The 12,406-nt window shown below is 43.7% G+C and overlaps 1 long non-coding RNA gene across 1 annotated transcript; it reads left to right on the top strand.

Moving 5' to 3' along the window:
• The first annotated feature begins 373 nt into the window (after positions 1-373).
• On the top strand, positions 374-1,396 carry LOC138674142 (uncharacterized). The gene is made up of 3 exons (XR_011320506.1): positions 374-834; positions 1,091-1,177; positions 1,260-1,396. It is a non-coding gene; the product is annotated as an uncharacterized lncRNA (long non-coding RNA).
• The last annotated feature ends 11,010 nt before the right edge of the window (positions 1,397-12,406 follow it).

The following is a 12,406-nucleotide window of genomic DNA, read 5'->3' as shown; positions in this document are numbered from 1 at the left end:
TCAGGGTCATTCCATCTAAAATGGCGGCGAGAATGCATTCTGCTCCTCTGGGGCAGCCAGAGCTCCTTTTTTTATTAGACAGATGGATGCCCTGGATTATGAGGGTCTGGAGAGCCGCCCTGCCCACCCACACATCCACAAGCGGGAAGTGCTTGGCCACATAGCCAGAATGATGGAGAGGAGGTTTGGCGTCTGCCGCAGTCAGCTTCAGCTGCGTAAAAAATGGGCTGACCTCCGCTATAAAACGCCACAAATGTTTGCTGAGTTGCGTGCGGAGGCAAGGCGAGGCAAGTACTAGTATGGGGGGATTGGGAGATGCACGCTGTCAGGAGGGGGGGGGTTTGGGAGGGAGGCTTGCGCTCATTGTCGCCAACGTGACCTCAAATGCATTAAAACACATGCCCCGTTTTTGTAAAATTTAGTTATTTTCCAAGCAGAATATGCGTTGTCCGTGAGAAAACTTGTCGGGTTCCCTAATCTCAACCACCATCTTGAAATTATTATGATGTCCATTATTTTTAGTTTCTCAATTTCCCAAAAATATTAACGGAGGAGGTTGGCCTACTGATGAAATAATACGTTTTCCAAAGACAGGAAGACCATTGAACACCAGAGCCCACAGACATGTCTGAGTATCGCACCCCTGTAAAGTGTGATCTCTATTTTATGTTTGAGTATATTGTAAGCTTTGATCTGCAGCACTCAACATTTGTGTGTAAACATTGCGATTCTTTACTTTAGGTGTAGAGAGACAGCGGCGGCAAGTGAGACCCACCATTGCCACCAGTACCCCATCTTCACAAACCAGTGGGAGCCCACAGTCCGGGACATCACGTAAGTTCACAATCATTGATTGCATTTTTTTTAACATCACACGGGACATAACAGGGTAGCTGAAATATTTGAAGACATTACAGACGCAATAATGACCCAGCGGCCTACCACGCCACCACCACCATCTGTTGCGACCATGCACCCTCGCACCCCTGTGAAGTGTGATATAAATTTTATGTTTCAGTATATTGTTAGCTTTGATCTGCAGCACTCTACATGTGTTTTTAAAGATTGCGTTTGTTAACTTTATGTGTAGAGAGACAGCGGCGGCAACAGGTACCTGCCATTGCCAGCAGCACCACAGCATCCACCACCAGCGGGAGCCCACAGTCCATGACGTCACGTAAGTTAACAATCATAGATTACAGTTTTTCAACTGCATACGGGACATAAGAGGGTAGCGGAAATATTTGAATACATTACAGACGCAGTAATGACCCAGCGGCCTACCACGCCACCACCAGACAGCAGACGGCCTCGCACCCCTACACCACCCTCAACACCTCCCTTCCGACACTCCTCTTCCTCCCCCGGGTCGGCGGCATTCTCCCCAGAACATAACATACATAAGTGACCAAAACAGCGAGCGCTTCCCAACGTCGTGTTCCATAGTTAACCAGATCTGTTATTATTTCCTTTAAGGTGCTGCAGCAGTGGCCAGATCGCTGGGGTGGGAAATGAGCAGCTCTGGTTCTGGCAATGAGGAACCGGCGTCCCTTCTCCGTAAGTATCAAGATAATACGAGTGGTTTTCTGCTGGATGTCACAATAGACAACTAAAACTGTAAAATTTAATAAAATTTACATCGCCCTGTGGTGCCAGACCAAATAGAAATTTACAACACACAAAATTTGGTCCTGCCCCAGAGGTCGAGATGTATTTTCAGCGGAATCAACGTTGGTTCTCCAACCTCTTCTATCCACAGAACCGCCCACCGTAAGAGAGCTCCTGGCGAGACAATTGCGCCTGGAGCGGACAGCAGCGCTCCTGCAGCAGACAGCAGCGCTCCTCCAGACTCAAGTAGAGCAGCAGGGCGTGACGCTGCGACACCTCTTGGGCCGTGGAAGGAGATAATTTTTTTTGGGGGGGGTTTATGTTATATTTTGTTGTTTAATAATTTAAAACCAAGAAATTGTTACAAAAAAAACCAAAAATCTTCGCATTCTTTCTTTAATGTTTACCAAGCTATAAGGGTTAACAGCACCATTTTATAGGCATCACATTTAAAGTTATTTAGAGAGGTTTATATGACAGCAAAGCAAAAAAAATATATTTTTTTATACGGCGCGATCCTGCCAGGGTACAGCTCCAGAACCATTAAAGTACTGACAGTATTTTTCGCGACAGTCCCTTGCATCGTCTGCCTGTCTGCCAGATCCAAGTACTTGAAGAGCTGTAAAATTATCAGGTTGTGTACGCCATTCCCCGGGCACAATATCTCCGGTTCTTGCGTCCACTGCATCAATAAACGAAGGAGGAGAATAGGAGCTCGTATCATGACGTCTCAGGAAATTATGGAGCACACAGCATGCCAAAACCACAAAGTCTATAGACGGCAGCTTCAAGTTGATAGCTGTGTGGAACACTCTAAACCGATTTGCCATAATCCCAAAGGCATTTTCAACCACACGACGGGCCCTCGACAACCGGTAATTAAAGATTCTGCGCTCCGGTGTGAGTGTTCTCTGTGCAAATGGCTTCAGCAAATGTGGATGAAGAGGGAAAGCTTCATCAGCGATGAAGACAAAATTTAGGTTTGCTTTTGTGTCTTCATTTAGTGGCAACAGCAGTTCATTGTTCCTCAAGCTTTCCCCAAATGAAGTGTGTTCAAAAACACCACCGTCGGAGACTCGACCATTCATGCCAACATCCACATCGACAAACTCATAGTTCGCATTGACAAGGGCCATGAGGATCACACTGAAATATCCTTTGTAGTTGAAAAAAAAGGATCCAGAGTTGGCTGGTTGCGTGATGCGCACATGCTTTCCATCTAATGCACCACCGCAGTTTGGAAACTGCCACAGCTCATCAAAATCGGAAGCAATCCTCTTCCAGTCATCCGCCGTCTTGGGAAACTGCAAGATGAGAAGGAAACATGTACAAATTAGGTCAAATATATTATGCACATACACTCTCATGTGGACATCCTACAGTGATTGAGGCGCAGTATGGATTAGTATAACAAAGTCAACAACCCTGAGTATGCAGGCAGCCATTTTTTCAGATGGCTTCGGTGACTCATAGGGGGTGCTAAACAATATATCTAAATTATATAATCAATAAAATTACGTTGGGAGCAGCAAATAAAAGAAGGGTGGCGCAGGGTTGGAGCAGCACATATCAGAATGGAGACGCAAAATGGTAGCAGCACATGTCAGAATGGAGGCGCAGGATCACAGCAGCACATGTCTGAATGGGGGCGCAGGATGGGAGCAGCACATGATAGGATGTAGAACATATACCAATAGAAATGCTCGCCATCAGGGCGTAGAACGGGTTCAATAGCTAGTATAATATATTGACATAACACAGCAGCCAAAATAAAATATAGTAGTACCTCCATATAATGCCTTAAGCTCTGCACAATGGCCTCGCATGTCTCCGGAATCACAACGCTCAGGAAAGGTCTGGAAACAGCGGCGGAAAACTGCAAATCCTGAAGAGACCTTCCTGTTGCCAGGAACCGCAGTGTCACCGCCAACCTTTCCTCCACGGGCACGGCTGCACGCATCGGCGTATCACACCTTTGTATGAGTGGCGTAACAGCAGACAGTATTATTTTGAAGGATTCCTCGGACATCCGAAGGTAGTTTCGAAAATCATGAGGGTTATTGTCACGTAACTCTCTTATGAGACCCATGTGTGACAATGTGGATCTTTTCTGCAGCCAGCTCCAGGTCCACATGCGACGTTTTCGTTTAGGACGTCTCTCCTCTTGGAGACGTGCTGCCTCAAACACCAGGGCAGCAGCAACAACAGAACTCTCATCGGAAGTGAGCATAGTTCCTAAAAAGAAAACAAACGTACAATAAATACACGTGCTTACAAAACAATGTTCTGACCATTGATCTAATAACTATATATGTTACTACTGGTATTAAATGGGGCAGTCAACCATCTCGATCTGTAAAAGGATTAATTAATTGGGCCACGCTACAGCTGTGTACCTGAGGTTCTCAGGCCTACCCTACTCAAAGGAACAATCGACCACACTCCAGCGTTTATCCCCGTTGAAGCGCAACATATGCTACGCTGTAGCGTTATACATACCTTTTGCGGTAAAAGTCTAGTAGTTAAAAGTCCAGGGAATCCAGCGAATTTAGGAGTTCTGTTTACAGCACGTGCTACAGAGAGAAATGAATAGCGCGCTCGAGAGCTCCGGTTTTATCCGCTGGGAACAATAGTCCTTTGTCGAATGAGCGCACAGTATTGTACCGCCCAATCAGCACACGGGAGGTGGAGAATTCAGCGCTCCTACGTAGCCAGCTCCTCCGCCCTTTACATCGTATACAATATCGTGCACACCTTTGTTACACCATGCGATCATGCCGCCACAGCGGGACACTAGACGACGAAAGAAAGTTTCAAACGATGTGCTACGACGTACGATTCACAGCGGGGTCCCTGATCGCAGGAGCGTGTCACACACTGCGATATCGTACCTATATCGCTCGAACGTCACAAATCGTGCCGTCGTAGCGATCAAAATTGCACTGTGTGACGGTACCCTTAGTCAGGTGTGGAGATTTTTTGTAAACTCTGCATGGATTTTTGTAGTGTTTTATACTGACCGCACAGTATTCCATCCTGTCCTATCTATCTAGCTAGACTGGCCTCCTGTGCTCATCCTGGTTTCATTCTGTGTATGTCTTTTCCCTCTCCACTCACAGTCATTATTTGTGGGGGGTTAATCTATCCTTTGGGGATTTTCTCTGAGGAAAGATAGAAGCAGGAAAACTATCTTTAGGGGTAGTTAGCTCTTAGGCTGTGACGAGGTGCCTAGGGAGAGTTAGGAGCATCCCACGGCTACTTCTAGTGTTGTGTTGAGCTTAGGGACTGCAGTCAGTACAGATACCACTTCCTTCAGAGCTCGTTCCATGTTGCTCCTAAACCACCGCATCATAACAGAAAGGAATGTAAGAGGGGAGTCCTGGAAAAGTGTACCCCAAATCATCTGGGGGTTGGCTGGACCACAGACCCAGAGGACACAGCACACGGCTGGAGACAGTAATCTGCAGAACTGTGAGTAAAGTATTGAAAACTGCACCTGCGCCACTTGCCCTGCACTACAACTACCACAACTACATATGTATATTGTGTTTGCGCATTTGCACAATTAATACTGTAACTGATACGTTTATTAGCGTGTTTTTTATTTAAGTATAAGTATATATAACTAAACACTAAAAAAACACTAAAAAAATTATCTTTTTGCCCCCAAATTTTTATTTTCACAAGGGTAACAGGAGAAATTAGACCACAAAGTTGTTGTGCAATTTCTCCTGAGTACGTCGATACACAATATGTGGGGGTAAACCACTGTTTGGGCGCACCGCAGAGCTTGGAAGAGAAGGAGTGCCGTTTTACTTTTTCAATGTAGAATTGGCTCGTTTGGAGAGCCCCTGATGTGCCTAAACAGTGGAAACCCCCAACATCAGGGGCTCTCCAAACGCGACATGGCGTCCGATCTCAATTCCAGCCAATTCTACATTGAAAAAGTAAAACGGCACTCCTTCTCTTCCAAGCTCTGCGGTGCGCCCAAACAGTGGTTTACCCCCACATATTGTGTATCGACGTACTCAGGAGAACTTGCACAACAACTTTGTGGTCTAATTTCTCCTGTTACCCTTGTGAAAATAAAAATTTGGGGGCAAAAAGATCATTTTTGTAGAAAAAATGCGATTTTTTTTATTTTCACGGCTCTACGTTATAAACTTCTGCAGATGGGGGTTCAAAGTGCTCACCACACATCTAGATAAGTTCCTTAAGGGGTCTAGTTTCCAAAATGGTGTCACTTGTGGGGGGTTTCCACTGTTTAGGCACATCAGGGGCTCTCCAAACGCGACATGGCGTCCAATCTCAATTCCAGCCAATTCTGCATTGAAAAAGTCAAACGGCGCTCCTTCACTTCCAAGTTCTGCGATGTGCCCAAAAAGTGGTTTACCCCCACATATGGGGTATTGGCGTATTCAGGAGAAATTGCATAACAAAATTGATGGTTACATTTCTGTTTTTACACTTGTGAAAATAAAAAAAAATGGTTCTGAATTAAAATGTTTGCAAAAAAAAGTTAAATGTTCATTTTTTCCTTCCACATTAATTCAGTTCCTGTGAAGCACGTAAAGGGTTAATAAACTTCTTGAATATGGTTTTGAGAACCTTGAGAGGTGTAGTTTTTAGAATGGTGTCACACTTCGTTATTTTCTATCATATAGACCCCTCAAAATGACTTCAAATGTGATGTGGTCCCTAAAAAAAAATGGTGTTGTAAAAATGAGAAATTGCTGGTCAACTTTTAACCCTTATAACTCCCTAACAAAAAAAAAATTTGTTTCCAAAATTGTGCTGATGTAAAGTAGACATGTGGGAAATGTTATTTATTAACTATTTTTCGTGACATATCTCTCTGATTTAAGGGCATAAAAATACAAAGTTTGAAAATTGCAAAATGTTAAAAATTTTCGCCATATTTCCATTTTTTTCATAAATAATCGCAAGAAATATCGAAGAAATGTTACCACTAACATGAAGTACAATATGTCATGAAAAAACAATGTCAGAATCAGCAGGATCCGTTGAAGCGTTCCAGAGTTATAACCTCATAAATTGACAGTGGTCAGAATTGTAAAAATTGGCTCGGTCATTAAGTACCAAATTGGCTCTGTCACTAAGGGGTTAATATTTATTAGTCTTCACTTTATTATCACTTCCCCTTTATGTCTCCCCTCTCCTCTTATGTTTGTTTACTCACATATGTCCTTGCTTCGTTTTGCTGGCTGTCTCTGCCATCTCCACACGGCTCTCCCTCCGTCACTGTCCTGAGTCCTCGCGCTGCCGTGGCAACGTGTCCGTGACGTTGCTGACTCCACCCCCCGTCCTGACGCGTCGGATGGGGAAGTGGATGTGGGACGCCGACCTGCGCATGCTCCAGGGCTCGGCTCAGCGATGCGAGCGACATCACCATGCCGCTGCCACCTATGAAGGATAGGGCTATAAATACTCCCGAAATTGACATATACACACGCAACCCCCGGACAAAGCTAACGCGAAACGCGCGTTGGGGCTCATAACAGCACGTGCAGGTTATGTATCACTCTCATTTCTTTATAATTGTATGTATGTAATATGGGGTACGGTTCAGCGGTGAACCTTATATGCAGCAGCATGGTATGACCAGCACTATCTTCATGTAGTTGTTGCTCAGGACTTCCTAGTAGGGCCTTTCTAGGACTTTTTCTATGGTGGAGACGGACCAATATGCACTTTGCAGAGATATAGCACGTAGCACTTTCTTGGTCTCTACCTTTGGATCAGTCCTATAAACCGTATACCAAATATGAAGTGACTTTTGCTCTGTGCAATAACCTCATCTATTCCCCTGTATACACAGTAACTTCAGAGACATGTAGTGATATGTTATACTGTACCTACATCTGCTGTTTATTTGCATGTGCATCTCCATTTGTAATTACTAAGGAATATAGATTTGTAAATTTTTAATTAGTATTTAAAATAAAGTTTTTGGGAATATATTCATGACTATCGCTTCCCTTTTAAAAAATTCTTTGGATTTCTATGGCTTTTTTGGAAGTGTCATGTAGACAGGCCGGGTTTCTTGTTCTAGGATAATACAATCATCACAATTAACACCATCACTGCCCTGGGGCCTAGCTATACCCATGGAGACCTGTACCAACTCTGCTGCATCACCAACTGCCCCAGTGGACCGGAACCGCAGCGTCGGCTATCCATTGCCGAATACCACGGGTGGTGTCATGAACAATTCCCCTTTAAACTTTATTTCCCCATTAATTTCAATTTTTCCTTTTATTGGATGCCTAGGGCCATGGACTGTCAGACCCATCCCGAGTACCTCAAGACCCTGGCGGGTGCTCCAGAATCCCGCATAGAGTTTGCTAAAAACACATGAAGGACTCACAGAATATGAGAAATAAGATTCTCTGGTCTGATGAGATGAAGATAGACTTTTTGGTGATAATTCTAAGGGGTATGTGTGGAGAAAACCAGGCACTGCTCATCATCTTCCCAACACAATCCCAACAGTGAAACATGGTGGTGGCAGCATCATGCTATAGGGGTGTTTTTCAGCTGTAGGGACAGGACAACTCATTGTCATTGAAGGAAACTTGAATGCGGCCAAGTACAGAGATATCCTGAAAACCTCTTCCAGAGTGCTCTGGACCTCAGACTTGGCCGAATGTTCACCTTCCAACAGACAATGACCCTAAGTACACAGCTAAAATAGCAAAGGAGTGGCTTCAGAACTACTCTGTGATCATTCTTGACTGGCCCAGCTAGAGCCCGGACCTAAACCCAATTGAGCATCTCTGGCTCTGGAGAGATCTGAAAATGGCTTTCTGCCAATGTTCACCATCCAACCTGACGGAACTGGAGAGGATCTGCAAGGAAGAATGGCAGAGGATCCCCAAATCCAGGTGTGAAAAAACTTGTTGCATCATTCCCAAGAAGACTCATGGCTGTACTAGCTCAAAAATGTGCTTCTACTGAATACTGAGCAAAGGGTCTGAATACTTATGGCCATGTGATATTTCAGTTTTTCTTTTTTAATAAATTTGCAAAAAAAAATTTTTCAGTCAAGAATCTATCGTGAAACATGCGTCAGGCGCCATCTGCAGCCAGGTCATGTATACTTTCTTTTTTAGACCCTTGTCTCCTCATTATTATTACACAGTGGTTGAATTGCACTATGCACTTTAAATCCATGTACTGCATTGACTAAACCTTGGTAATAATATTATATACAATAGCATTCAGTAGCAATAAGCACTGTAATTAGCACCATTACTAACTAAATCAATGGTGCACACTGTTTTATATGAGGAGTGTTTTTCTTTTTGGTTTCTCTTTTGGTTTCTTGGTCCTCTTATGACTCTGTGATTTACCATTTTCTGCTGGAATTAATCAGCCATCTGTTTATTAACTATTTATATCACTAGACCTTTATCTTAATATAGTACTTATTGATTAAACAAGCACTAATGGCTTATTTTTTTTTTAGATTATTTTTTTAGAACCCCTAGGCACTTTTTTCAATCATTTAATTTATTGATAGGTCTATTAAATGGAACCTGTCACCTAAATTTGGCGGGACCTTGCGCAGGCATGTACTACAGAGGACAGAGAATGAACTTCAATCCAATATTGCGGCCAGCATGCAGCCAGCAGGTAAGGAAAGGGTGAATCAAAACTCCGCCCATATGACCGAAAACCGGTCCCGCCAAATTCAGGTGACAGGTTCCCTTTAATATAAAGATACATTAACTTTTGGTAACTCCACAGTTCATGCACCAACTGTAAGAACATTCTATTTCATATAGATTCACTCTATGTTGATTTTTTTGTTTCGACTTAGCTATAAGAGACCAATTTATCTAAAATATTTATTTATACATACATCTTGATATCAATAATCCTGTGCCTGCAGATCCATTTGGTGTGTATCCATTGATTAACTTTAAAAAAAAAAGTATGTTATTTAATGTTTATAAAGATTTATGTATTTCGTTAATTTATTTGGCATTTGCTTCCTGTGTGATTGTAGGTTTAGAAGTGGAAGTGCCATGAATAGCTAGGCCTATTTTTGTGTTTATTTTGGACTAGTAATGGATTGGCCTCCCATCAGCCGACGCCAGAGACCAGGGGTAAACTGTTTATCTCCACTGCGGGCTCACAATGTCATTTCAAAAGAAGCAGTGTTTGTCATCTGTCATCTGTATGAAACATACTGTGTTCAGGGGGCCAAACTCGAACAGTAAGGCTATGTGTGCACGTTGCAGATTTGCTTGTGGAATTTTCTGCACGGTTTCTGCATCTCTTGGCAGAAAATGCAGTGGAAATTCCACGCGGTTTTCGTGTGGTTTTTATGCGTTTTTTAATGCAGTTTTTCATGCGGTTTTGTATGTGTTTTTGTAAGCTAAATATATGTTATAAAAAAAAATTCTGATGTAATTTCCTTGTTCAACCTCTTCAGTCAGATACCCTCATTAATATTAAATAAAGACACACCCACACACACACACCAGTCTATGTAGGAGCATTAACATAATTAACCTACATATGCTGTAACAAAACAGCAACTGTTATTAGGCTACGTCCCCACGGTCAGTAATAGGTAGCGCTTTGAACACAGCACATGTCCACTCAGTCCAAAGCGCTATCGGCTTTTGAAAGCAGGTGATTCCGTATGTGTTCATTGAGCCATGCGGAATAACCCCATCCAATACATTGGAAGGGTGATATTTATCTTGCGGAGACTGAGCGTCTCCAAAAGAGAAATAGACATGCTGCGGTCTAGAAAAATGTGCCGCATGTCCGTCTCCTCAGGGAAGCCGTGGGCACCAGTGAACGCATGATGGACATGGGATTTCTTGAAATACCATCCACTATGCTGTAACATCTGGCTCCTGTGGGTGTATGCAGCATCCAACCCGCAGCATTTACTGACTGTGGGAACATACTCTCAGAAATCTGTGTGAAATGCAATATCTGTTTATTTAAAAAAAAAAAATTAAATTGCGTGGGCTCCCGTGTAATTTTAATAACCAGCAGAGGGAAAGCAGACGACTGAGGGCTGATGTTAATATTCTGGGAAGGAGCCAATAAAGGTTCCCAGGCTATTAATATCAGTTCACAGCTGTTTGCTTAGCCTTTACTGGCTAGTTTACACTGGAACCCCAGAAAAAAATTGAAATGGTGTCCCCCTATAAAATCGAACCAGCAAAGGCTAGGCAGACAGCAGCTGCGGGCTGATATTAATAGCCTGGGAAGGGGTCATGGATTTTGACACCCCCAGGCTAAAAACATCAGCTCTCAGCTACCCCAGAAATGGCGCATCTTATAAATGCGCCAATTCCCAGCACTTAGCCTCGCTCTTCCCACTTGCCCTGTAGCGGTGGCAAGTGGGGTAATATTTGTAAGGTTGATGTCACCTTTGTATTGTCAGGTGACATCAAGCCCACAGGCTAGTAATGGAGAGGCATCTATAAGACACTTATCCATTACTAATCCTATAGTTATATGGTAAAAAAAAGACACAGCTTGAATAAAGGACTTTATTTGAAATAATCACACAGACTCCTTTATTGAATCTTAATTAACCATTCTTACTGGACGCCTAATCCCCGTCGCACTCGTCTCCTGCAACAAAAATAAAATAATAAACCAACATATAATACTCCCTGTCCGATGTAGTCCATTTAATACTGAGTGTCCCAAGGCGATCTCACGTGTAGAACAGCCACATCGGGACATGTGACAACTCTACCCAGCCTCCGACGATACACTGACAGGAGGTAATCGCTCCCACAGTGTATCACTGAGCTGCCATGAGACTTCACCAGAGTTCATTAGTTCTGGTGCTCTCATGGCACTACCGCTGTGTGAGAACTTTCTCACGCAACAGTGCCGTAAGTGAGAGCAAAGCAGCTGATCAGCTAATGAATTCTCAGAGCGGCTCAGTGATACGCTACATGAGTGATTACCTCCTGTCTGTGTATCACTGACGGCTGGGTGAGATCGATGTCGGACACATGGTATTAAATTGACTACAGCGGAAAGGTGAGTATATGTTGGTTTATTATCTTTGATTGCTTGAAGGAGACGCAGGCATCGGGGATTAGGTGTTCGATGAGTATGTATATTGTATGTGTTTATATCAATGTTTAGATTTTTTTTTTTTTTTACAATTGAGCTCAGGCGCCGGATGATGAGACTATTCTCCCATCATCGGCTCATGCTGTCTCTGTTACATGTGACAGCAGACATAGACATAGGAGTAGAAGTCCCATCCGAAGATGCCTAAGTTTTTGGCAGCATATCCACAGCAAATCCACAAACCTTTTTACACCTATGTTTTTGCTGCAGATTTCACTGACTCAATGAAAGTCAATGGGTGAAAAACGCTGCAGATCCGCAAAAGGAATTCACATACTGTGGAAAATAAAGCAAATAAGGAGGGAAATGTTCCGCAGTATGTATGTGCACACCAATTCAGGAATGCCATTGATTAACATTGCTTAAGTAATCCATTCAGGGGCGGATTATAAGAGGGTCAATCTGGGCGGTAGCCAGGGCTCAGTGGTGTGGGGGGGCCTGGGCTACCGCACAGATTGCGGGCAATGCTGGAGGACACACTGGGGCAGATGATTGCTGGACACTGGGGGCAATGTTGGAGGACACACTGGGGCAGATGATTGCTGGAGACACTGGGGCAATGCTGGAGACACTGGGGCAATGCTGGAGACACTGGAGCAGATTGCTGGACGCACTGGGGGCAGGACTGGAGGCATGGGCAGAATGTAGATACGGG

The sequence above is a fragment of the Ranitomeya imitator genome, chromosome 4 (assembly GCF_032444005.1).
Source record: "Ranitomeya imitator isolate aRanImi1 chromosome 4, aRanImi1.pri, whole genome shotgun sequence".
Lineage (NCBI taxonomy): Eukaryota > Metazoa > Chordata > Amphibia > Anura > Dendrobatidae > Ranitomeya > Ranitomeya imitator.
Note: the sequence above shows the minus strand (reverse complement) of the source record. Positions and strands in the feature narration are given on the sequence as shown.